At 36.5% G+C, this 26,110-nt stretch overlaps 1 pseudogene; it reads right to left on the reverse strand.

Moving 5' to 3' along the window:
- The window catches only part of LOC100618624 (bifunctional phosphoribosylaminoimidazole carboxylase/phosphoribosylaminoimidazole succinocarboxamide synthetase-like), a 37,551-nt pseudogene extending 13,807 nt beyond the window's left edge, over positions 1-23,744 (reverse strand).
- Between the last annotated feature and the right edge of the window lie 2,366 nt (positions 23,745-26,110).

Genomic DNA, 26,110 nt, shown 5'->3' on the forward strand with positions numbered 1-26,110 from the left:
CCTTTAGCTTTATAAAAGGTTAAGACTCTTCACAAAACACAGAGCCAATTGTGTGATGTGGCATGAGGGGTTAGAAATGGAGAATTCCTTCCTTGCTTTCATTCCACTCCACTCATGTTGTATATTAGTTTTGTCTCAAGCTTCAAGAAGATAAGTAAAAACTGATGGGGAAAAAAGACGGATTTCAGAAGGCTACATCTTAAGAACCCCTAGGGAATGGAAAATTCATATAGGAATTAGAACCAACAGAAAGAACCTATAAAAGGGAGTATAAAAGGAGTAATGTGGTCATCTTTACTTTCATAGAACCACAACATTTTAAATATGAAAAGGATCTTTAATATTATCCAGAATCAGGAAGCTAGGTGGCTCAATAGATTGAGAGCCAGGCCAAGAAAGGGAGGTCCTGGGTTCAAATGTGACCTGAGGTCCTTCCTAGCTGTGTGACTCTGGGCAAGCCACTTAACTCCCATTACCTAACCCTTACTATTCTTCTGCTTTAGAACCAATATACAATATTGAATCCAAGATGGAAGGTAAGGGTTTTAAAAAAAAGATTATCCAGAATCTAGGGGTTCTTAAAATTTTTGTGTGTGTCATGGAACCCCTTAGACAGTTTGATTAAACCTGGGGAGTCCTTCTCAAAATAATATTTCTAAATGCATAAAGTAAAAGCTGTCAAGTTACAAAGGAAATCAATACTATTAAAATACAATTATAAAAAAAAATTTTAAACCTGTTCACAGACTCCTAGTTAATGACCTCTGATCTAGATCAACTTTGTAATTTTACAGAGGAGAAAATCAAAATTAGAAAAGGGAAGTGATTTGCCTTTGGTAAATTAATGGTAATAAGGACAAGAAATCAAGCCTCTAAGCAGCCAGTTCAGTTCTCTTTATGTTATGCTGTTGTACCTCTTGTCTTCCTATAAGTGAAAGAGAAAGAGAACAAGAGTGAGTCTTTTATATATGGGAAAAATATACAATGCATAATATAATATATATTACATATTATACTAAGTATAATATGTAATATATAGTCCATAATATAACTATATCATATAGTCCTATGTATGGGAATGTATCATATATGTACAAAATACAACATATAATATAGAGAAGGAAGATCCACTTATATCAGGAAAAGAAATCTGTTCTATATATTCAGAAGAAAAGTCAGAGAATGGTAGAGCTAATAAGAGAATAAGGAAGACCTAGGTTCTGGTGCTTCTCTTACAGGTACTATGCCTCTAGGCAAGTCATTTAACCCTTTAATATTAAAAATATATTTTATAACATTATATATAATATATAAGCACATATGTCTATATTATCTGTATATATAGTATGTCTACATATGTTCTCTATGAAATGTCATACTATAAGCTATATATAATATTATGTATATAGTATATACTATATGTATAAAATGTGCTGTTGTATATAATATAATCTATATTTTATACATAGCATATATACTCTATTATTTGTAGCATAGATAATACATATATTATATAGTGTATATATAATATATTTTATATTATATGTATATCTATCATGAAATATATTATATGTTATATAATATCATATTATAAAATATAAGTATTAAAGTAAGGTTTTTAAGAAGAGAACAGCTTTTAATAAGTTATGTTTTAATGAGAATATAGTAGTTATAAATTAATATTATCCCTTTAAGTGAGAGAAAAGAAAACTTTTAGCAGTTTCTAACAATTAACAATTTAGTTTTATAGAGATAGTAAAAGAATATAGTAAAGGAGGGAAATATAAGAAGTATTGAAAAAAATTTTCCTGATGTCTGTACTAGTTATCCTATAACTATCTATAACTACCTATAATTACTATCCGAAACTGCCTATATTTACCTATAACTACCACTAATAACAACCACCCCACCAAGTTCCAACCCAATCCACCCGAATCAAAACCAACCTAATCAGTGTTTAATCCAACCCCAACTAGGTCTGTCAACAAAGACTAACCACCTTCCAAAAGTTCAAGGAAGGGAAAAAACCTAACAGCTCAAACTAAAAGCCAAAACCCCCAAAGGCAAAAAGGCCTCTAAAGGCTAAAGCCAAAATCCCTCTCATTAAGCTCAGGCCTGCCTTTATATTCCAGCAACTAAACTCCAACCACCAACTAATCACCAACCCACACTACCGGCAACCAACCCCCAATGACCAATTCATACCCAACAGCCAACTTCCCCACAACTTACAGGCCTAACTGTCAGCAACTGACCCCCCCAACTGTCAGCAACTGACAGGCCAACGAACTGATGCTTGGCCCCTTTTATAACCTTCTCCTCCTTCACTTCCTATCTCTATGATTCCTCCTTCCTGTCTCTAGGGTTTATCTTTTCTGTCACTGTGGGCTAGTTAATCCCTATGCATTTTATAAGAGGACCTCCAGGTTCCCTATTAAATTAAAAAAGGAATAAAGAATTCCTTTTTACTATATATATAAAATCATATAAAACATAATATATACATAATATACATGTGTATATCAGCTATATTATCTATGTTGTATTATATAGATTACACCAAATATAGTATATATCGCATAACAATTGTTATATCTATAGTATAGTATATACTATATGCTAAATATATATATATTTAGACTTATACAGAGTATATGGCATTCTTATATATGTTACATATATATTATACCTAATATTCCTATATAATTTTTCCTTGGATCTAGGAATATATAGTATGTAGTATTAAAATATAGCATGCATTCCATATCCATATCTATATCTATATCTATATCTTCTACAATTCCATTTCTATATGCCAAACCCCTGGGTCACAGGTGCTATTATTATTATTTTCATTTTATAGTTAAGGACACTGAAGGAGGCAGAGACTAAGTTACTTGCCCATGATCACATAGTAAGTGACTAGAGCAGGATTTGAACTCTAGTCTTCCTGAATTCAGGTCCAGTGGTTTATTCACTGTGTCACCTAACTCCCTCACAGTTTTATTTATATATTTATGTTTATATAAAATAAATATAAGGTAATTTTAACAGTGGATTCACTACTCATTGATGAAGACTCATATCATTTAGGCTAGTGTGGCATAGGCTGATAATCCACCAATCATTGCAGTTTTGACTCCAGGTACACTTTTCTCATTTTACTTCACTGTACCAGACCACTGGTGTAGAGAACTTCTGATCATGAAAAGTTCTTAAAATTTATAGTCTTAAAGAGCTGCCTGAATCTTAAGGGGTTAAGTAACTTACCCAGAGGCACAGTATGTATCAAAGAGAGGGTTAAAGACTAGGTTTTCCTGACTCTTATTCACTCTACCATACTGACTTCCTTTTTGGAAATATAGAACATATTTCTCTTCCTGATAGAGGTGGGTCTTCCTTCTCTTCTCTCTGTGCCTCCGTATTTGTGCATAACAATAAACATAGCATCCTAAGCTTTTGTTAGATAAGTTTTCATTCCCAAAGATGCTAAGTGATAGCAGAGAGGAGTCTCTCCAAGAGGGATGAGTGGCAGAGAAAACCTTTGCCAATAATGAGTCAGAGGAGATAATCCACAGAGGCACAATCAAGAGACAGCTGAAGTTCAATCTTGCAGCTGATTCCAACCAGCATCATGACAAAGAGCCAAAGGTAGCATTTCAAACAGCTGTTTAACTTGGTCAGGAGCCAAAGCCTTTATGAGGTAATGGGGTATGGTGGGAAAAGCACTGGGCTGGAAGTCAAGAAACAGGTATTATTAGTCCCTGATCTTCCAACAACTAGTTTTTGTTTCAAGCGACCAACACTTTTGGTCTCAGAACCCCTTTCCACTCTTAAAAATTATTGAGGACTCCAAAAAGCTTTTGTTGGGAGGGTTATAAATTTATTAATATTGACCAAATTAGGAATTAAAGTTGATATTTTAGAATCTTTATCTATTCAAATGTAACAATAATAAATCCATTTGACATGTTGCCATATATAACATATTTTATGAAAATAACTGTATTTCCAAAACAAAACAAAAATTAATGAGAAGAATGACATTGTTTCATAAATTTAATGTCTTTAATGTCTGACTCACTAGAAGACAGGTGGATTCCCATTGTCTGCTGCGGTAATCATCCTGTTTGTTAATTGTTGTTCTGGTTGAAGAATGAAGTATATACAGAAAATCTAGCCTTACACAGATATGTATTTAGGAGAGTATTTTAATAGACAACTAATATCATCATATTAGTAAGAAAATAGTTTTGATGTTTGGACTCCCTGAAAGTGTTTTTGGGGCCCCCAAGAATCTGCAGACCTTTGAGAACCCCTTTTGGCATGAATCACTTTTATTTAGGCATTAATTTCCGCCTGTATGAAAAGGGGATTGAGCTAGATTATTTCTAAGATTCTTTCAAGTTCTAAAGTTCTTTGAATTCTACATTCCCTCCTGCAGAGCCTAATGCATTTTGACTATAATTTGATGTGGAGTTTGACTAAAGCAAAATTTCACTTTGCCACTGGTCAGAGAAAACATTATAAGTTCCTTCCCCACCTCCACTTTCCAGCCTCTTCATCTTTTGTTCCCCATCTATTGGTTAATAGAAGAGAATGCTCTCTCTACTAACAGGGAATGATAGGCAGGTGACTGCCATTCTTGCCCACTGTCAAGAGATGAGAGCAGAACTGATTGGAGGCAGTCTAGATAATGCATTTTCTAGAGAGAGGTCTAGTCAGAGTATTTTATACACCATGGATTGTATTTATAGCTCAAAGACTCAGGGTTTAAGCATGAATTAGTAACCCAATTCATTCAGAAGTTTAACAAACATTTATTAAGCAATGCCTACACAGAAGGCATTGTGCTGAGACTAGAAATGCAAAGATGAAAAGCAGGATGGTCCTTGCCCTTAAAGAGCTAAATATAATAGCACCTGAAGGTTTACAAAGTGCTCATTTAATCCTCACAACCATTCTGGGAGGCAGGTGCTTTTGCTATCTTCATTTTACAGATAAAGCTGAGAGAGGTTAAGTGTCTTACCTAGGGTCACTTGGTTAATATGTCTCTGGGATGGAATCTGAACTCAGGTCTTCCTTGCTCCAGGTCCAGCACCACCACCACCACCACCACCACCACCACCAGGCTGCCTTTAGTCTACAACAAGAAGAATGCCAAGAAGTATGATGCAAAGTAGAATGCAATAGAAAGGAGTGGTCTGGGCAAAGAACTCTTGGGAAATATTAGAAGTCAGATATTGTATTCAAGCAAAGGCTTCTCAGAGAAGGTGGCACCTAAAAGGATCTTGGAAAGATTTTCAACAGTTGGAGATAGGGAGGAAATACATTTGATAGATATGGCTGAGGCTTCAGCAATGTAAAGTCATGTGCCTGACAAGGTCAGGGAACAGCTAGTTACCCATTTCTTGGGGACTTCATTCCTAATATTCAGAATCAACGTTGTTTTAGATAAAGTGAAAATTGGCCATTTAAGAATGTCCTCTGTCTATTCCATCCACCTGGAAATTTAGAAAAGAGAACTAGTCTAAGTCTTAAAGGGCATAACTTTTTTAGCCCTTCAGAAAATCCAGGTACAAGGATATTAACCCTGAAGATTCGTCCTTATCTTAGTTTTATACTTGGGGGAACTGAAGATGAGGAGCTTTTTTTCAAAATCTGTCTCCACCTTCTCTCTCTTCTCTTTGTGGAAGGCGAATGAAGCTGTTGTACTTTACAAATCTCATTGTCTAACGTGAAGCATAGTAATTATTCTCTGAAGCAAAATAACAGCACAAAAATAAGACGTATATGGTGATTTAGCAGGGAAAGCTTTATAATCATTATAAACATGATGACTAAAGAGAAAAGTACTGCATGATTTAGGCGAGACACTTCCCCCTCCTCTGAGCTTCTGTTTTCCTGACCTATAAAATCAGGATAGGAGTCTAAAATCAGCTGTTCTCTAAGGTCCCAGATCTCTGAGGTCACTTTTAAGACTATGAATAATTATATGCTGACAGTTCTTCTCTTCACCTTAAGATGTCACTAACTGACTTACTTAGCTTGTGCTTCCTCATCCAGTTTGTAAAGGCATTTGAAAGGGAGGCCAGAAAAGAGGAAATGACCTGTTAATAACACATTTTCGGCTCCCTTTGGTGACTGACAGACCAAAAAGCATTGTCCTAGAGCCGTAAAGGACTTTAGAAGACCATTTAGTCCAACCCCGTCCTTTTACAGACAAGAAAACTTAAACCCAAGGAAACTAAGGGACTTGCCCAAGATGACATAGGTAATCAGTGGCTGAGTCATAACAACTGCCAGGTCCTCTCTACCATCCCAACCCCAACATCCTCCTAGCCTCAATATAGTCAATGCTATGTCTTTTCCAGTAGCAATCTATAGCCATGAGGGAAGCTGAAAGCTGCAGAATTGACACTTTTGAATTGTGGTGCCAGAAAAAACTTTTGAAAGTCCCTTGGACAGCAAGATCAAATCAGTCAATACTCAAAGAAATTAATTCAGATTATTCACTGGAAGCTCAAATATTGAACCTGAAGCTTTGACCACATAATAAGAAGATAGAATTCATCGGAAAAGCCCCTGATGTTGGGAAAGATTAAAGGTAAAAGGAGAAGGGGTTAGAAGAAAATGAGATGGACAGCTATATCATGGAAGCAATGAACGTGAACTTGGACAAACTTCCAGAGATAATGGAGTATAGAAGGGCTGGCATGCTATGGTCCATGGGGTCATGAAGAGTTGGACACAACTGAACAACAAAAAATTAGAACAATAATCCTAACAGGACCTTGTACTATAATAACATGGTTATAAGAGAAGTTCTTCATAAATGAAAAAGGTGCTACCTAAGCATAAAGTATTGTTATTATATACTATAAAATCCTGTTATTACATAAGGACTCTGCCTTGTATATCTTTATAACTCCCATAGCCTACTATAATGCCTTCCACATTACAGTAGCCTAATGTTATCTGATCTGCTATTTGGCAAATCTCTGCCTTCTAATGTCTGAGTAAGGAAGTCAGCGAAACAAAGACATTCAGAAGTAAGAATGACAGGGTAATTAACAGGGCCGAAAGGCAAGAAACACATCCAGCAAGGGTTATGGAAAAAGATGGGTGGAAAGTAGAGGGAAAGAGCATAGAATTAATCTAGAGGACTAGGCAGAAATCATGAGTTAGGCAGAGCCAAAAAGACACAGAAGATCACTGATTTTGAACTCAAAACAGATCTCAGAGGTCATCTAGTGAGATGCAATCAAAGAAACTGATGGTCTTTCCAGAGTTCAGAACCATGTCTTAGTATGAAATCACTGGGAGAAGACTTCCAGCAATTTGGGGGCCATGAAAGTTTGGCACTGATTTCCATGTTCTTTTCTTGAGCTGATGGCCACCACCCTAAGCCACTTAATATTGGAGGGGTTCCATCATTTCCATAGATCTGGTCTCCAACTTTTTTTCCTTCCTTGTCTAGAATTATTAGACACAAAAAAGGAACCAATACATGTAGTGCAGGATTGAGTTGACCTCATCATGACACAGACTTGAAAAGTGAAGTTGATGTGGGTAGAAAGGGGAATAATCCTAACTGGTAGGTCTGAAGCCATCACCAGCTTGGGAAAAGTAAGATCGTTTGGTTTACCAGCTTTTTGTGTGCATGCTTTATTTGGCCAAACCTGATATCCTATACCTAGGGATTCTCCAGAGATCTCCAGAGATCTGCTGTTGACCCAGCCTCTCACTTATACAAGGTTGTATGTGTATCCAATGAATCCTTGCCCTCAAATTCTAATGAAGGAGACATGTGACTAGTATATACAAAATACATACAGAATGGATAGGAAGTAATCTCAGAGGAAAGGCAATGGTAACTGGGGACAATAAGAAAGACTTCCTTCAGAAAGTAGCAAATAAACTAAGTCTTGGAGAAAACCAAGGTAACTAAGAGACAGAGAGGTTAGGAGACCAAACATTCCAAGTGTAGGAGACAGGGAGATGGGAAATGAATACTTATTTGCAAGGAAGAGCAAATAGACTAGATCTAAGACTACATGGAAGGGAATAAGATCTAAAGCCCAAGAATACTGAAAATTCATGAAGAGGCCATGTTATAAAGAATTTAAAATAACAACAAAAAAGAAGAGTTTATATTTTATTCAAAAGATAATAGGGAGCCAGTGGAGTATATCAAATAGAGGGACATAGCTAGAATAAACTTTAGGAAAACTAAGGGGCTAGGTAGAAAAGAGTGAGAGAATTGAAGCAGAAATATTATTTAGAAGGCTATTGCAATAGTCTGTCTTGGTAACAGGTGATGAAGGCTTGAATTAGGGCAGGATTATGTGAGAGAAAAGAAGAGGACCTATAGAAGAAACATCATGAAGATAGAAACAACAAGATTGGCCAATGGATTAGGTACTTAGAGCAATCAAGGATTATCCCTACCTTGAGAACCTGGTTATCTGGGAGGATGATGGTGTTCTCAATAGTAATAGAGAAGTTGGGAAAACAGGAATATTTGGGAGAAAAGTTAATGAGTTCTGTTTTGGACATGTTGAATTTGAGATGCTCATAAAGCATCCTATAATTTGAGATGTCCAAAAGGTTAGTCTGGCAACTCTAAATCAGGAGAGCAAGAGCTAGGCAAATAGGAATAAAGTACTTGCCTAGGGTCACAAAGCTAGGAAGTGTCTGTGGCTAGTTTGAATGCAGGTCCTCTCAACTCTAGTCCTTGTGCTCTATCCACTATGCCAACCAGCTGCCCCTGGCATGACCTATTCTTGATGAACAAAATACTGGCTATTTTTAATTATCTCTTCATTTTCTCAGTGTGTTTCCAAAAACAAAAATCAAGCTCACTGACCTAAAACTAAAGATTGTATTTTCTACTGTTCCTTGAAAATTAAAATATTTGCCTTTCTTCAGAAACCAGTTTAAAAATCCAGAATCTCAAGAGAAACAATGAAAAAAAAAGGGACTATGGTATTATGGGACTGTGAAATATATTATAAAGCAGTACTCACCAAAATTATTTGGTACTGTTTTAAAAAATAGAAAAAAACAGATCAGACAAGATAAGAAGCATAAATAAATTAAACTAGTAAATCAGTATCTAAAACATAATTTACTTGAAGAAGAATTCCTTTTTTTAAAAAACTGAAAAGCAGTTTGGAAGAAATTTGGATTGCCCCAACCTCTTATACCACATACCACAGTAAATACAAAAATAGATTGATGAATATAACATAACATTATAAAAAGTCACACCATTTAAAAAATCCAAAGGGAACAAGATTAGGTATGGCAGACAACTATGATGAGAGGGCAAATGCTTACCAAATAAGAGATGGATTAGATCATTAAAGATAAATAACTTTGCATAAAATGTAAAGTTTTTGCATTAATCATTATCATAAGAGAAATGGAGAGGGGAAATATATTCAAGTCACCAAAATACATCTGATTTCCAAAACATAGAAGAACTCAAATATAAGGCACTAGAAACTATTCCCAGGTTATCAAAAGAACCATTTTCAAAAGAAGATTTGCACATTATAATCACATAGAAACATGCCCTAAATCACTAAAATTAAAAGAAATTTGAATTTTAAAAACTCAGGTTTTCCTTGGCATCTGGAAAAATGTTCATTATTGTTGAATCATTTTTCAGTAATGTCAAATTCTTGGTGCCCCGATTTGGGGTTTTCTTGGCAAAGATTTTGAAGTGGTTTGCCGCTAGTAAATGTCTGAGGCCATATTTGAAGTCAGGAAAATAAGTCTTCCTGACTCCAGGCCTGGTGCTTTATCTACTTTACCACCTAGTTGCCCTCCTGACAACTGGGGAGAGGAAAAAAAATGACAACACCTTAGTCTCTGGGCAGAAGGAAGGGATAAGGTTCATAGTTTAAATTTCACTTAGTTCCTATAAAGCATTCCTAATTCCAAGTCCAAACTTGCCTCGGGCTCAAATCCTAGGCATCCTGGCTTCTCCAGATTTCAGTGATAGGCTAACTGGCTAACCCACCCTACCTGCAGTCCTGACTCCTGGGCACTGTGGTTCAATCTCCTGAGTCCCATGGGGCTCTTCTCCTGTACCTGAAACTGAAAATGAATCAGACAACAGAAACAAACATTCCCAGACCCATTTCTCAGAACTGAAAAGATAGCGGAAATGAGGAGGCAGATGAAAAGGAGCAATTGAGTTTTATGAGTTTAAAAGATGTAGGCAGTCAATCAAAGGAGGCTACCCCAACCCAAGGGAGAAGACACAGCAGGCTTCAAGTTAGGCAAACTGGGCTTGCTTCAAAAGGCTTCTCAATGGTTTATCTGTTACCTGAAGTAGGAGTATTCAGACCAGCCCTGGTTACACAAATAAAGAAAGAAATAAAGATCCATTGGATGCCAAAAAATATTCACATGATAATCTTTATGACAAAAAAAACAAAATGAGGGCCCATCAACCAGGGAATAGATACAAAATTATAGTAGATGAATGTAATCGATATTATTATGCAGTAAAATGGCAAACTAGGTAGCAAGGTGAATCAGTGGCTAGAGTACCAGGCTTAGAGTCAGGAAGACTTACCTTCCTAAGTTCAAATCTGTCCTCAGACACCTACTAGTTGTGTTACCCTGGGCAAGTCACTTAATCTTGTTTGCCTCAGTTTCTTCATCTGTAAAATGAGCTGGAGAAGGAAATGATCAATTATTCTAGTATCTTTGCCAAGAAAACTTCAAATGAGGTTACAAAGAGTTGGGCACAACTGAAACAATTGAACAACAATAACATTAAAAAAATGGCAAATATGAAAAATTCAGAGAGACAAAAACAAGAGTTGAATAATTTAATGGAGAGGAAAAACAAGCAGAATCCAAGAGAAAACTACATAATGACTACAATGACATAAATTTTAAAATCACTTAAAGAAAGCTGAACTCTGAGGTGGGAAAAAATTAATGAAAATCAATTACTGGAGAAATGATAACAAATCATAGCTCTTCCCCATGATAGAGAAGCAAAGACTACTAGGTTAGAATGCTGTAAATACATTGTCAGACAGGGTTTCTGTATCAAATGTTTTTGATCAAATTTTTTAAACTGTGATACTAGAAAGTTCATTGGGAGGGGCAAGATGAGATATGATTGATATAAAAAAAGATATCAACAAAGTGTATTTTTTAAAAATAAAAATTGTGTTCCTATCAGCTTTATAAAATACAAGGTGAGGCATGATTACATAGTAGTTTATATGACAGTTTTAGTGTACTATAAACTCAGTATTTGTTGAAAGAATGATACTGAGGCCAAAAAAGGCAGATATAATCTTGGGCTAATGGGTAGCTAGATGGATCAGTGGATAGAGCACCGGACTTGGAATCAGGATGGTTCATTTTCATGAGTTCAAATGTGACCTTGAACAAATCACTCTACCCTATTTGCTCAGTTTCTCCATTTGTCAAATGAGCTGGAGAAGGAAATGGCAAACCACTCCAGTATCTTTGGCAAAGAATAGAACGTGACTGAAATGATTCAAAAATAACAAAAATCTTGGGCTACATTAATAAAAAAGTAATAAAGAAGTGATAATCCTGCTGTATTGTGTACTAATCAATCCTATGTACTAGGGAATATTGTGCCCAGTGCTGGGAATCACATTTTAAGAAAGGTCACTAAGCTGAAGACTTAATCTAAAGAGAGCAAACAGGATGGAAAAGGACCTTAAAATTATATTATCAGTAACTGAAGAAAAAAATAATGCTTGACCTTTTGAAGACTCATGAGATACTTGAAAGTTATATTCAAAGAGCAGCTAGGTAGCCCAGTGGATAGAAAGCCAGAGCTGCAGATAAGAGGACCTGATTCAAATTTGGCCTCAGATACATCCTGTGTGACCCTGGACAAGTCACTTAACTCCAATTGCCTAGTTCTTACCCTTTAGATAAAAAGTAAAACTTGTTGGGGGGGGGGGGGTTAAGTTTAAAAAAAGAAATAAAGTTATATTCAAATACTTGGAATCTGATATGGAAGAAATAGATTTGTTCTCTGACTCCAGAGCACAAAACTGGGAGCAATGGGAGGAAGTTGCAACGATGCAAATTTAGGCTTCACATCAGGGATCAAACTACTGCAGCAAATCTAGTACACAAGGACAGGGATGGAGCACAGGGTGTGATAAACAGAAAGGCCAGTTTGGCTAGAATACTAAGTGCAAGAGGGGACTAACGTACAATGAGTCAGGAAAGATAGGTTATAGCCAGGTTATAAAAAGCTTTAAAGGCTAAACGGAAGAGTTTCTATTTTATTGTAGAGGCACTGGGGAACAACTCGAGTTTATTAAGTAGACAAGTGATAGGATCAGATTGGTATAGAAGGAAATCACTTGGGCAGCTCTATGGAAGGCGGATTGGTAGAAGAGATCTGAGGCAAACCAATTAGGGTGTCGGGACAATAAGTTAGAGGAAAGGAAATGAGTGCCTTCGTTTTAGTGGCCATTGTGTGAGTGGAGAGGACGCAATTTCTATAGATGTGAGCGATGGTAGGGAAAGGTAGGTACATGGAAAGACTTAGCCACTGGTTGTATATAGATGAAGGCTGAGGTAGAGCAAGGAATCAAAGGCAATCCGGAAGTTACAATGCTGGGAGGCTGGAAGAACAAGAGAAAGAGGGAAATCTGGAAGAGATATGGATTGGGAGAGTGGCATAGATAATGAGTTCTGTTTCTGACATGTTGCATTTAGACGTCTCTGACATATCTAGTTTGAAATGTTCGGGAGGCATTCTGGGAATGAATACTGGAAGTCCGGGGGTTGAGGAGGGCTGGATACATGGAAGCTGTGAGCCACCTACATAGAGATGATTATAAAAGCCATGTAAGTTAATGAGGACACCAAGAGATCAAGAGACAGTGGGTAAAAGAAAATAAAAAAGAACTCAAGATGGGAAGTGGGAGTACTGGAGGCTGGTAGGTAGTTCTGTGGATTGCGAGCCAGGAAGTCCTGGGTTCAAATATGAACTCAATACATCCTAGTCTGACCCTGACTAAGTCACTTAACTCTCATTGCCTAATCCTTATCACTCTTCTGCCTTGGAACCAACATACAGTGTTGATTCTAAGAGAGAAGGTAAGGTTTAAAAAGAGAGAGAGCCTTGGGGAATGCTCATATTTAGCAGACATGATATAAATAATGAGCCAGCAAGGAGATTGAGGAGCAGTCAAAGGGGAGAACTAGGAGACAGCAGTATCCCCCAAAAAGGGAGAGGAGAAAGCCTCCAGAGCTATTCAGTCATGTCCTACCCTTCAGGACTCCATTTAGTCCTGAATATATCCTGAATATAATTTGAGATGTCCAAAAGGATAGCCTGGCAACTATAGGACAGAAGAGCAAAGGCTTTAGGCAAACGGGATTAAGTGACCTGCTCAGTCACACAGTTTAGTCTGAGGCCAAATTTAAACTTTGGAGAGAACACTTTCTGCAAAATGATTAGATCTCAAGCCTGGTTGATGGCAAAAGTTTAGGAGTGAGTAAGAGGAGAGGAGAGGAAGTGGAGACTATGAATACAAATAGCTTTTACTGGGAGTTTGGTGGAGAAACAAAGAGAGGCAGAAGGGTAACTACAGCAGTTATGATTGAAAGGGTTTTGACTTAAATATGAGGTAGATTGGAGAATGTATGCAGGCAAGAAAACCAGATGGAGAGGGGTTAAAGGGTAGAGGGAGTGGCAATGGAAAGGTAAATTTGTGAAGAAGACAGAATTTGAGTGTTTTCTTTTAAATGAAGACTGCTTTTCTGATCCAGCTTCATTTAGAATCAAATGGAGAGACAAGTTTTACTATTTTTCAAATAAAATCATGAAATTAAATAACTAACCAATTCAAACAAACCATTCATCAGTGGCAAAGTCCCCAATAAACCCTATATTTCCAGACTACTGCTTCAATTTAATGTCATAAATGAAGCCCTTCATTCCTGTAATTGTAGGATGCAAAAATAATAGTCTTGAGCCACCTGTTTTGTCCTCTTATTAAATTGTAAACTGCTCAGTTCTATTTTTCTCAGTATATATACATCTAATAATCACCCAACTCTTAGGGCCAGCTTGCCCATTAAATCTCTTTTAAACAGACCTCTTTTTTTTCTTTACACATAGTGCTTGGCAGTGGGGGGGGGGGGGGAAGAAAACTCTACTTTTTTTCTTTCTTCTTCTTCTTCTTCTTCTTCTTCTTCTTCTTTTTTTTTTTTTTTTGGTGAACTGGTCCAAAGCACAGACTAGAAGGCCATCCGGAAACTTAAAAAACAAACAAAGGCTCATTCCCCTTCCGTAGAAACAAAGAGAAAATTTGAATATTGAACTCTTACTTCTAGTGAATCTGCCTTCCCCTTTTTACTGTCTTCCTCTCGGGATTGTATTCCCCAGTTACTTTCTTCTTCCGTAAAAGGAAGGCAGTGGGTTGCTTTCACAGCCCTCTTTCAAGGTTCCTCTCCGGCTAATTGGAGCATTTGGCTCTTTCTCCTGATGATTAGAAGCACAGCTGACTTGGGCGCTGGTCTGTTACACCCCATCTATGATAGCCTTAGTGCAGGAAGCAAGCAGATTAATGGAACGAATGAAACTGCTAGAAACTTACAATGCATTTGGGTTCTTCCAGATCAAGTGAGTTGGGAGATAGTTTTCAGCAGCAGGACATTTTTTGCTGGTTTTAAAAGGGGCCAGTCGTTTTCTGTTTGGCAATTTTTTTTAAACTCCTCCTTCCTTTCCATGGTTTGTATACAACATGGCTTCAAAGAAGACCGATTGTATTTTAATAAAGGCATTAGAAGGCTTGTCCTTCACACATTTTAATCAAGGTCAGCATGTTTGACAAGCACTACATCCTGGGCTGTAAACTCCTCAAAATTGCCTGACATTTCCCTGTGTGCAAACTAGCCTGTGGCTTTCAGGTTACCACCCTTTGGAAAATCTTTAACATAATAAGAGGCTCCCAAACTCATTTATGCAGCCGCTTGCTGGTGGTTGTGACAGAACTGAGTGTTGCTTTCTGTGTGAAAGAGATGGAATAAATACCTTCCCTCTGGTCTGCAAAGCCTTAGAATTAAAGTTGCCATTTTTGTGGATATAAGAAGGCAATCTATCTTGGGTAGCATAAAAAAATCGCCATCACAAACATCTTTTTTTTTCTTTTTCAATATCAAAGTAGGACTCTACAAAAAAATTTTTTTTTGATAGTCTTCAATTTGTTAACAGTCAACGGCTTTGCAGGTCGGGTTTTTGTTTGTTTATTTTTACCTGAAAGTTTCACTTTAATTTCAACCTTACATCTTATTCTGAATTAGGGCCCAAAATTTGTGGTGGGCCAGCCACATCAGCAAGGCAATTTACACTTTGCTGATAAAGGTCTCCTTGGCAGAAGAAAAAAAAAGGAAAAAGAAAAATGACACTTTGGGAAGTTTATCATTAAACACAATATCAAAAATTCAGATCCAGTGCCCCATGACAGTGGATGACCAGTTCGTTTTTATCATAATTTCATTGAACATTTTGGTGTCTCTAAAGTGAATGATTTCAAAATGGTCACAGAAAAGATCTCCACTAAACCAAACAGAAACTGAGAGAAGAGATGAGTTAGGAATCCTGGGGACCTGAAACTGCTTCAGAACCAGACTGAAGAGATCAGCCATTGATAATTTAAATCTTCACTGCTTTATCTCTTTGTTTGCTTCTGGGAATGCCATTGATACCTCCTTTGTCTTTTTAATTGTTTTAATTAGCCACCCAGCAGGAGACCCAAACCGAGCTTGTGATAGAGTATTATGGCCAACCCAGCAGGACGGGGCAGCCTGGTTAAAATGAAGCATAGACATTATGGCTGGCTTAATTTCTTTTACTTATGTCAAATTTCTTCTTTTTACTCCTGTTTTCATCCTTCTTTTTCTTCTTTAAAAAAAAAAAGAAACCTTTTCTTTGTGGAGGGCAAGGGGAAACACTTTAACTTGAATGGCTTTTGCTTTTGAAGAATGAATGAAAAGTATGAAAAGATGCAATTGTAGATATTTATCAGTGATTCATATCTGGGGGGGGGGGATCCCAGATGAGCTTTTCTTTGACTCCTTATAGCATGGCCTAAACATCAAACGTGATCATATCTTTGGTGATTATGCTGAAATGGATGTGAGTAGCCATCCTTGGGTGGGGGTAGGGTGGAAGTTTGTTAAAAGCTTCTCTTTGGCTCCCTTGCTGTTATTTGTCCTTATTGACTACATCCTTCTTTTGTAAATGGAAATCTGGAGGTTCAATTATGATGCAGATCTCAACTTTAATACTATTTCCATTTGTGTAGACCGCATAGCCAACATGGAGAAACTTTTGGAAAGTCTTGCACTGTTTTGACCTCTTTTTTTTTTTGTTCTTTGAATTAGATGCTGATTTTGGTGAAGCCATAAACAAACTCTTTAATGGCCCTTTCATAAGAATTTAGAGGAAGGGAGTGTGTGTTTGGGCCTCTCTGAGAAGTGGGGCTATCGGGATTTTGTTTCCAGTATAAATACATGCATGAAAATGAGTGGCCAGCTTCAGTCCACTGATTATTATTTCATTCAGCTTTTGAGGGAATATGAGTACATTTTAATCTAGAATTTTTGTATTTTACTAGAAAGAATCTCAAAGTTACACCTCTTACCCAGGATGATGGTATAAAAGCTGTCATCCAGCCAGAAGGATCTGGCCAGATAGCAAGAAGAGGTCTGTAGCCAAAGTGATCATTGGTGGTCAAAAATATTATAAAAAAGAGAGGAATGCCTCCAGCTTTGGGGGTAGATTCCCCATGGAAAATGCATGAAAAGAGTTAGATTCTAAGAATATCCAAATAAGAATAGGACAAAATGAGAAGGCAAGGAGTGCTGCCATCTCTATGAGTGTGGAAGGAAGAAGAATAATCATAATTCCCAACATTTATATATCACTTTCCAGTTTGCAAAGCACTTCATATAAAGGATATCTTTAGGCTTAGGAAAACCTGATTAGGTTATTGCTCTTATTAACTTTGGCGCAGCTAGGTGGCGCAGGGGATGGAGTGACAGACCAAGAATCAAAGTCTCGGCTTTCTGAGTTCAAATAGGGTCTGCTGTGTAACCCTGGTCAAGTCACTTAACCAAACTGTTCTCCTCAGTTCTTCACCTGTAAAATGAGCTGGAGAAGGAAATGGCAGACTACTAGTCTTTGCCAAGAAAACCCCAAACGGAGTCACAAAAACTGACTGAAAAATTATTCGTTAGAATTGTTGGACTCAATTTGACCAAAATGTGGAATGCCCATAAGCCCTAAGGATCCAGATAAAAAGCGAAAGATCTCTGAGATTTTTACTAGTGTTCAGATGATTATTATAGACCAAAGCATGGGAATAATTCATTTCTCTCATTTTGTTATCTAGATGTTGTGATGCCTACTTATAGAGAGCCAGAGATTCACTCATGCGCTCACTCTGTCTTCTTAATCCAGTCATATATCAGTGATAAAATGAGTAAGAAGAGTTAGTTGTACTGGATCAACTGAAAATCACTGAAATTCAAATGAGACTAGAAAAGAAGAGGGGGGGTCACCTGGTGGAAATGGGGCAGGTGGATTAGATAAGTAAGTTGATCTCTGGGCAAAAAGATGGGGATGGGGATGGGGATGCTTTACGTATATACTCAGGTAAGGATAGATGAGGCAAGGCCAGGACACAACCCCTGAGGACAAGTGTTTTAAGAGACAAGGTAGACACTCCCCTGGGGTTTATTATGCTATGGCAACAGCATTAGTATGGAGGATAGAAAGCTAGCCAGGGAGTCTGGGGTTCAAATCCCATCCCTGGCAAATACGATGTCCCCAGGCTAGTTACTTAACTTCTCAGTGCTCTAGCCAACTCTTTAGGATTCTAAGTTGCAGAGAAGGTACCCTGGGATGGTAGGAGGAATTTTATCAGCTGGAAGTTCCCTAAGTCAGTGAAGTCACAGAGTCAGCCCCTAGCCCAAATACTGGATAGTTCTAAAGTATTCTTTTAGGTGAGGCAATGAAGTCTATTCTTCATGAGTTTTCTTTGTCTTTTTTAAGAATGGCAAGGGCTAGGCAATCAGGATTAAGTAAACTTGCCCAGCAGAATACAGCTAAGAAATATTTGAAGCCAGATTTGAGCCCAGGTCCTCCTATCTCCAGGCCTGGCATTGATCCACTGCTACCTAGCTGTCCCCATGAGTTTTCAAATAATTCTTTTTATCAGTGCTGAACTTGGAGTCAGAAACTTTGGGTTCAAGTACCATACTCATAGGCATGATTCCCTAGATAGGGGACTATGGAACTCAATTTCCTCATCTGTAAAATGGGTATGCTAAATAGATGACTAAATTCACAGTGTTGTTTTTAAGATAAAATGATGTTATATATTCAAAACCACTCATAACTAAAAATGTAGACCATTACTATGATATTTTTACATAACTTCATTGCTTCAATGGACCTGTGATCCCACTGTTGTTGCTATAATGTGTTTAGCCATTATCCAATTGATGAGCATCCCTTCTATTTCCAGTTCTTTGCTACCACAAAGAAAACAGGTTCTTTTCCTTTTTCCCTGATCACCTTAATAAATAAACCTAATACTAGTATTGCTGGGTCAAAAGGTATACATAGATTTATAACTCTTTGAGTATAATTCTAGATCGCTCTTCAAAATGGTAGGATCTATTCACAGTTTCACCAACAGTGTATTAGTGTCCCCATTTTTCCAAATCTCCTCTGGCATATGCCATTTTGCTCTTTTATGTTAGACAGGTGTATAACTGTAAGATATCTCAAAGTTGTTTTAATTTGCATTTCTCTAATAAATGATTTAGAGTATTCTTATATAATTATATATAGCTTTGATTTCTTCATCTAATAACTGTCTTTTCATATCTTTTGATATGTGTCAATTGGGGAATGGCAAAGTTCTCTGTATATTTTAGACATGAGATCTCTATCTGAGAAATTGTCTATAAATCCCACCTCCACCCCCAATTTACTGCTTTCCTTCTAGTCTTGCCTACATTAGTGTGGGTTATTCTTTTTTCTCTGTTGTTGTTTCCCTATTTGACTACAAGCACCAAGAGGGCAGATATCCTCATTTATGCAAATTCTGTGTCTTCCCCAGCAAACAGCATCATGTTCTTCAGTGTTGACATTTAATTTGTTAAATTTGGTTAATGAGGTTGGGGTAGGGGCTTGGTGTAAAGAAAACCCATGCTCAAATCTGACTTTATACATCAACTGGGAAACGTGAGCCTGGGAAAGTCAATTGACCTATATATGCCTCAGTTTCCTCATCTGTAAAATGAAGACAGCACCTATTTCCATGGGTTATTGTAGGAATCAAATCTGATATTTGAAAAATGTTTTTCAAACCTTAAAGTGCTATAGAAATACTAGCTATTGTTGTCATTTGTAACCAGGAATGACAACAAGCTACTATCAAAAGGATAATAGTCATATATATGTAAAACATACATGTATGTATATATACATGTATTCTTTTAATATTCACACATATATATGTAAAGATAGAGCACTAGTTCCTGAATCAGACAGACCAGAGTTCAAATACAGCCTTAGATACCTATAAGCCTATAATTCTGGACAAATCATTTAACTTCTCTCTGCCTCAGTTTTCTCTTCTTAAAATGGGGATAATAATAGCACCTAAGGCTGTTGTGATTATCAAATGAGGCGATATTTGTTAAGCTCTTTGCAAATCTTAAAATACTATATAAATGCTCATTATCATATTCAGTTGTATAAATACTATGAATATTATTACCATCCCTATTTTGCAATTAGAAAAATAAAACTTGAAGAGAAGTGATTTTGATCACATAGCTAGTAAATGGTTGAGCAAGATTTGAACTGAGATGTCCTATTAAATCCAAAGATATATGGCTTATGGAAATATCCTCCTATCTGTCATTTATTTTTAAAGAGATTGGTTTTTTTGGTGAGGGGGTTGGCAGTTAGTTATCCTGGATCATATAAGATGCAATTTACAAGAATTTGAAAAGGGGTTTATTTATAAACAGACCAAAGCTAGTAATTACATTCTAATTATTTGACTGACTGGAGAATTGAAAACTTATCACATAGTACTTTAATTCAATGCACTGGAAAGCAAGGTAGAGTGGCCTTCAAGCTGAACCAGGCCACTGACACTAACTCCCTAAGTGATCTCTGGGTAAGTCTCTTCACCCCGGAATTCTATTTTTTGTAGCTTTGCAAAGGATTCAGATTAAGTGATCTTTCAATTTGCTATTATTACTAACTTTCTATGAGTTTATTTAACAAAATCATTTGGGGTTTTCTCGACAAATATCCTGGAGTAGTTTGACTATTTTCTTCTCCAGCTCATCTTAAAAATGAGGAAACTGAGGCAACCAGTGTCTTGGCAAGAGTGATACAGCTAGTAAGTGTATTAGGATAGATTTAGAACTCAGGAAGATGAATTTTCTTTACTTCAGGCCTAATATTTTATCCACCGTGCCACCTAATTGCCCCAACAGTTTTCATAGCTGTTGGAAAATTTTAACAGAATGATATATACACAGAACAATATATCTATAGAGCATCTTTAATATGAAACTTTTTTTAAGGCAGGCCTAAAAGTGATGATAATGGAAGATGGGGAAAGTGAGAGGGAGGGAAATAGTAACTATAAATAATTCTAAAATTCTATGATTCCAAATAAATAAAGAAGCAGTGTGGTATTGTAGAAAGAGCTCATTGGACTTGTAGTCAAAAAACCCAAGTTTAAGCCCCAGCTCTGACATTTACCAGCTTTTGGCAAGCCATTTCATCCCTCTGGGTCTCAATTTCACATCTATAATTTAGAAATCATAAGATTTGCATTAACTATGACTCAGAAACCTTGCACAAATTTATTTTTAATCCTGAAAAATGTATACGTACATTTTAAAATATACATACAACATATAACAATAATAAATACATTAAAATATGTTTGTTGTTATTTTTATATGCAGACTTTTTAAGTAACTATTGTTACTGACATAAGAAAAATCATTCTGTAATGATACTCAGACCAAATTTCATATAGGAGTCAGCTTTTTCCACTTTGATTTTTTACTTAGAAAAAAAAATACTTTCCCAGCATTTATTTATTAGTGGTAAATCCCTTACTGGGAACTCTCCAAAATTAACACTTTTAAAGAAGAAAAAGAGTTTTATACTTTGAGATTTATTACATTAAATTTTTCAGATGATTTGCTATAAAAGGTTAGTCAGTTACCTCTTCATGATATCATAATCTGCCAAAATTTAGGCTTTGATTTCTTTTAAAACAGAAATTGAAAATAAATAAAAATTTTATTTTAGATAGTCGGCAGTGAAGTCATCTAAAACTGAAGTCTTTTTAATACTTATCTGTGAGAGTGTCAGTGATTTCTACCCATGTATTGGCATTAATGGAGAAAAGAAACACACCTCTTAAAAAATTGGGCATGGGGACCAGACCTGTGATTTCTTTTTTTAAAACCCCAAGTAAGAAATGTTATTAACATTTTCCCATGATTTGTTTAGAATCGTCTTCTATCTTACCTGATCTATAATGGTCTTTGAAGCTAAATTGGAATCTTTTTGTTCTCTGCTTTTTAAAATGCTCAACATTCTTCTTGTAAATTGCATTCTCATTTTCTTATACGCCTGCTTCAAGGAAATTTATGTGCTTAATATGCTTGCTTAAAGTTTAGTCCATATGAAATAGTTTTTTAATCCAAATATCTGGGGTACAAATTGAGCTGCTCCCTCAAGTACTAAGAATAATTGAACCAGGAAGACCATTAGGCATTTGAAGTGAGACCCCACATTTCCTGAATTCTGTAGTCAGGTGGAGAGGGTAGTTGACTGCTAGATATACAATGAGTGTTACTGGGTATCATTGGTTCCAAACCGATGCTTCTGCTAACCTCAGCCATAAATTCAGTAGGAATGCCATCTCCTTCATACTCTGATTTAATCTCTCAATTTTTATTTGTTTCTTTTGTTTGTGTTTTATGAGCAGATGTTACTAAAAGTTCACAGGGAATGCTACAGTTTCCAGAAGCCTTCATAATTTTTTCAGTGTCCAAGGTCAGAAGTTGAGTCTGTCCATACCACAACTTTACATTTTGGGAAGTAATTCCACTCTTCCTGTAACCCATTCAAAGTTTTTCTTTACCATCTAGAGGCCTTCTTTAAGGTCCCAGTATGACTGCTTGTCTTTCTATTGGGTTGGATCACCACATGGCCAGAGCCACCCGGAATCATCATCAACAATAACATTGTCGAGAACAATTTCTATGGTAGATACATCAACACCAAGTTTAATCTTCATATCAACCAATATATAGTGCTGAGATATCAAGATTTTTCCAGTATTTCAGAAATAGCATATGTGGAATGATTCATGATATTCACTCCAGTTCAACCCATGCTAAGTAAGGCCAGCAAAGCACCATTGCGCAGCAATGAGCTGTTTTTTGTTTTTTTTTTTAATAACACTGTGGTGGTGGTCATTTTTGGCATTGTCTTTATAAAACAACTCCACTTTAGGTGGGTAGAAAGAACTTGGAGCATTTTTTGACATTAAGATTTCTTCTGAGAAAAGAACTAATTGTAATTCTTCTATATAACCATTCATTTGGAATCATTTTACATTAAGGAGCAATGAAAGCTGTCTCATCATGCTTTGAAAAAGTAGTTTTTATACTTGCTTCCTATTACAACTTGAAAATACAACTGGTAGGGGTCAGCTGGGTAGCTCAGTGGATTGAGAGTCAGGCCTAGAGATGGGAAGTCCTAGGTTCAAATGTGACCTCAGACACTTCCCAGCTGTGTGACCCTGGGCAAGTCACTTAACCCCCATTGCCTAGCCCTTACCACTATTCTGCCTTAGAACTAATGCACAGTATTGATTCTAAGACAGAAGGGAAGGGAAGGGAAGGGGAAGGGGAAGGGGAAGGGGAAGGGGAAGGGGAAGGGGAAGGGGAAGGGAAGGGAAGGGAAGGGAAGGGAAGGGAAGGGAAGGGAAGGGAAGGGAAGGGAAGGGAAGGGAAGGGAAGGGAAGGGAAGAGCAACTGGTAATTTTGTTGAGATTATAACTTTTCTTTCCAAGTGATTTTTTCTAGCTGTATTGTAATCTGGTCTTTAGGACCAAGATTTTTTCAACAACTATTCAATAATTCATAGACTTCTTTTGTTTTACCTTCATCAAGTTTCTTAATAGTCTTTAGTACTTCTATGGTTATCATTTTTCTTATTGTGGTGTATAAATAAAAAGGCTGGACAAAGATCTTCTGAGCAAATCTGACTATGTTAGGATGCAAATCACACAAGCCAGTGGTCTACAGTCACACCCAATATGGTCTGAGATTCTGAGCTTTCCAGCTGACAGGTACTTATGTCTTATGCAAAAGAGCTAGACTGTATGAATTCACTTTAGAGGGAGTTGAACAACAGCCTCGCCTTCTTCTGGAAGTCAGGTGACTATATCATCCTTCTCTAAGGAGATCAGGCATCCTGTCCTTTTGGTAAGGCAGAAAATATAGCCACAGCTGCCATATATGGTGATTTAAAGATGACTAAGGTCATTTTGTGATTCTATCAAGACTAAATGAGGTATGATGAACCCACAGCCTTAGGAACATCTGATTTTAGTCTCAAACTCCTATACCTAGGCATGTTGAGGAAATCAAGTCTTTTGACATATTCCAAGTTGTTTAAGGCATGTACCATATATGCTGAACTCCCTGTGACAAGGACTTATCTTACACTATGTTTATGATTACTGATTACTGATTTTCATACATAGTTATTCAATCAATGAATAACTGAAACTATCTCTTAATATTAAATCTATAGTTAGAATTGATCACAATAATACTGAAATCTAATGGGACTACATGTAGAAGACATAAAGCTATAGAGAGGCATAAGACAACAAAACTTATTGGAGCTGCTTAATTAAGTTACCCTTTTTAGGTATAATGGATAATAGTACAAATCTGAGAAGGAATAGAGATTGCTATTTCTTTAGTAATAGGGAACTTGCAGGTCGAAGACATTCCCTCTACCAGTGCAGATTGGAACCTTCTCTGTAATTTAGGGTTTAACAAGAAACCTAAGGCACTGACATGTTAGGTGACTTGCCCATAGTTAGTGGTCTAACATTTGCTAACTGCCTACTTACTATGTGCCAAAAACTGTATCTAACTAGTGTTAGAAATAGGATTTAGACATAAGAGAAATCTGCACTAGAGAGTATCACTATTATTTTTATAATATACTTACATATTATATATAAATAAAATATATTGTATATTAAAAAAAAAAAAGAAATAGGATTTAGAAACATCTTTGTGGCTTCAAAACTAGTTTTCTTTCCACATTTTAAAAAATATGACCATAAAACCCCATTCCCTGGAGGCTATTTTAAGAGTTACAGAAAACAACATGACTAGAAATATTAGAGAAGCAGGAATTCATTTTATAAGGAAAGATTATGCTTTAAAAAAATAGGAGGAGGATAAGGAGGAGGAAAAGGAGAAAGAGAAGGAGAAGAACAAGAAGAGGAGGAGGAGGATGAAGATGATGAGATAGATTTTCTTCTTGAATAATCTTCTTGAATAACCTGCTTGTGCAAATAATTTGTTGAATATCTTTAAACTCTAATTTGAGTATTCTAATGGATATATAATAGATGTGTTAGGGGTTATCAAAGATCTTGTTCATTTCCCTTAGCCTCCCATTCCTGTTTTTCTTGCACATAGACCCCACATCCCATTCAGGAGGAAGAGAATTAGTGGGAAAGACAAATCTTAAGATGGAGAAATGTTTTTTTTTCTCTTTTTGTCCCCTCCTCCCAACTCCAGTCAGGTATGTTACTGCACTATCTTAATTCCAAAGGGAAGGACTAATTTTATGATTATTATGAAAACTCTTTTTGAATCAGTTATTACAGATTGATCATATAACATTTATCCAGAAAATAGATTAGATCTTTCTCTCCTCCACCTGCAGGTGATCTGTTGATCTCCTGTGGCTTTGAAGGGAATCACATACCAATTCCAGCAAGTCCTATACAATTCATGGAACTCCAGAGTAATCAGAATAGCCACATACTAAACAAAGTATGACTATTTTAAATGTCTATAGTGCTGAGTTTCTAAATGAGACCCCATCTATTAAGCACCTCCACCCTCATTTAGAGAAGCTGGAGACTATGGGCAAAGAACACTGCACATCATGTCAAATTTTTTCAATGCATTACTTACTTTTGTTGAAAATTTTATTCTTTGTTATAAGCAATGAAAAAGCACCTCTCCATTGGTACTATTAAAGTGTCGGTTGTATAAAAACAAAAGAAATTAATCAAATTTATTTTTAAAATAATCCATATTTTATTCTCTCAGTATTTTATTATATGTATATCCTTTTTTAGTTTAGGCTTTTATTTTCTAGTTTTTATTTCAGACTTAATGGCAGCATTTTTTTCTATAGAAATAATTGATTCAGAGAGCCAACAACAGAAGATATTTTCCTGGGTCAATAGGTTACTCACAAATGTGCAGAAAGGTTAACCCCAAAGCTTCTGTCCATCATACAAGACCATTGTTATTTATGTATTCATAACCCTGGAAAAATCATAGACCTTTCACTCCCAAGCTTTCCCTTTGCCTTGTCTCTTCTCCAACCCCCAACTCCAAAAAGTTAAAAACTTAACATTTACCTATTCCAAATGACTAACTAAAATAATCCTCAGTTTTTATGACCATCACCCCCACCCACCCAACCATCCAACTACCCACCCTCACCAACTTCACTTCTGAATGAATGTTTCCTCTAAGGACTAGAAAGCATTACTTTCTGCTCAGGTGTAACTGAAATCCTGGCTGCCAATACAAAAATGTTGTTGCCGGTGAGATATTAATTGTCTCTCAAAGCTTGGAACTGTTCTTCCTAACTGAGCCTAATGGAGCGAACAGAGATTCCTAATCACACCACCCTCCAGAAATATGACACTCTTGGAGATGGGTCATTTGTTTTTGC

The sequence above is a fragment of the Monodelphis domestica genome, chromosome 1 (assembly GCF_027887165.1).
Source record: "Monodelphis domestica isolate mMonDom1 chromosome 1, mMonDom1.pri, whole genome shotgun sequence".
Taxonomy (NCBI): Eukaryota; Metazoa; Chordata; class Mammalia; order Didelphimorphia; family Didelphidae; genus Monodelphis; species Monodelphis domestica.